General features: G+C 52.7%; 1 pseudogene; it reads left to right on the top strand.

Moving 5' to 3' along the window:
• The first annotated feature begins 391 nt into the window (after window positions 1–391).
• On the top strand, window positions 392–1718 carry LOC136142472 (tubulin beta chain pseudogene; annotated as a pseudogene).
• The last annotated feature ends 647 nt before the right edge of the window (window positions 1719–2365 follow it).

Raw genomic sequence — 2365 nt, forward strand, 5'->3', positions numbered from 1 at the left:
TGGACTCTGCCAATTGTTAGCTGGGTGACCCTGGGCAACTAAATTACCTTATATTTCTAAGACTCAGTTTCATTACCTGTAAAATATGGATAATGATACCTAAATCATAGTTTGTCAGAGCTAGAAATAATGTCCTCATCAATAACATGGGGGATATATAGTCTCTACTTGATAGCCTTGATGTGAGAGATTCAATGAGATAATGCATACTAAAAGTTAGCACAGCTCTCAGAACCTTCCTGCCTCCGCGTTCGGACCTCGCTGCTCCAGCCTCCAGGCCCCGTCCCATCCTTCCAGCCTGCGACCAGCAGCAGAGAAAAACTAATTACATATCATTTTCTTGCCCCGTACATACTTTGAGGTGAGCAAAAAGATTACAATAAATTTTAAAATGAGGGAAATTGTGCACATCCAGGCCATTCCGTGTGGCAATCAGATTGGTGCCAAGTTCTGGGAGGTGACCAGTGATGAACATGTCATTGAACCCACTGGCACCTATCATGGGGATAGCGACCTGCAGCTGGACCACATCTCCGTGTACTACAGTGAAGTCATAGGTGGCAAATATATTCCTCGTGCTATCTTGGTGGATCTAGAACCCGGGACCATGGACTCTGTTCGCTCAGGTCCTTTTGGTCAGACCTTCAGACCAGAAAACTTTGTTCTTGATCAGTCTGGGACAGGCAACAGCTGGGCCAGGGACCACTATACAGGGGGGGCCGAGCTGGTCGATTCGATCGATCCTGGACGTGGCTCGGAAGGAGGCCAAGAGCTGTGACTGCCTGCAGGGCTTCCAGCTGACCCACTCGCTGGGCGGGGGCAACGGGCTCTGGAATGGGCACCTTGCTCATCAGCAAGATCCGTGAAGAGTATCCTGACCGCAGCATGAACACTTTCAGTGTGGTGCCTTCACCCAAAGTGTCCGACACCGTGGTGGAGCCCTAGAACGCCACCCTCTCCGTCCATCAGCTGGTGGAGAACACTATGAGACCTACTGCATTGACAACGAGGCCCTCTACAACATCCGCTTCCGCACCCTCATGCTGACCACGCCAACCTACGGGGACCTGAACCACCTCGTCTCGGCCACCATGAGCGGTGTCACCACCTGCCTCCGCTTCCCTGGCCAGCTCAATGCTGACCTCTGCAAGCTGGCAGTCAACATGGTGCCCTTCCCACGTCTCCACTTTTTCACGCCTGGCTTTACCTCTCTAACCAGCCGTGGAAGCCAGCAGTATCGGGCCCTCACTGTGCCGGAGCTCACCCAGCAGGTCTTCGATGCCAAGAACATGATGGCTGCCTGTGACCCCCGCCATGGCCGGTACGTCACCGTGGCTGCTGTCTTCCGTGGGCGGATGTCCATGAAGGAGGTGGATGAGCAGATGCTCAACCTGCAGAGCAAGAACAGCAGCTACTTCGTGGAATGGATCCCCAACAACGTCAAGACGGCCGTCTGCGACATCCCGCCCCATGGCCTCAAGATGACGGTCACCTTCACTGGAAACAGCACAGCCATCCAGGAGCCGTTCAAGTGCATCTCAGAGCAGTTCACTGCCATGTTCCGCCGGAAGGCCTTCCTCCACTGGTACACAGGTGAGGGCATGGACGAGATGGAGTTCACCGAGGCTGCGAGCAACATGAACGACCTCGTCTCCGAGTACCAGCAGTACCAGGACGCCACCGCAGAAGAGGAGGAAGGTTTCGGTGAGGAGGCCTAAGGCCAAGTCCCCACCACCGCAGGCTTCTCAGTCCCCTCCACCTTCCTCAGCCACAGAATTTCCTCTGCGGAAATTTTCCTCTCCCTCAGATTTGCGTTTTCTGCCTCTGTCTTGTTTTTTCTTTTGTTTTGGAGGGTAGTTCTAGAACAGTGCCTGGCACATAATAGGCGCTCAATAAATATCTGTTGTTTGTTGAATGTCTCCTCTCTCTTTCCACTCTGGGGAACCTAGATTTCTGCCATTCTGGGTAACCCTGTATTTCCTTCTGGTGCCCACTCCTCCCATCTGTCCAGTTAACATTTCCCTCTCTGTTTTCGAGATAACCTTTCAAGAAGCTGGGTCTCATCAAATCCCATTTAGAACCATGTGCTGGTAACCCAGATAGATGACCACCATCCTAGGCCCATGTGGTAGCCCAGGGGAAAGGAAACCAAGCAGCAGGTAGAAGTCCCTACAGGGAAGGGGTGGGGTTTTGGAGAGGGGCATCCAGGCTATTGAAGTCCTAGTTTCCAGATATCTCCCTGCTCCTCTCTCAGCTTCTGGGGAGGTGTTAACAGTATTATCTCCATTTTCAGTCTCCCTCCAAGGACTGTCCTGAGCCATTTCCTTTGTAAGGTTCTGGCCATCACCCTGTCAAGGGGGGGATC

The sequence above is a fragment of the Phocoena phocoena genome, chromosome X (genome assembly GCF_963924675.1).
Source record: "Phocoena phocoena chromosome X, mPhoPho1.1, whole genome shotgun sequence".
Taxonomy (NCBI): Eukaryota; Metazoa; Chordata; class Mammalia; order Artiodactyla; family Phocoenidae; genus Phocoena; species Phocoena phocoena.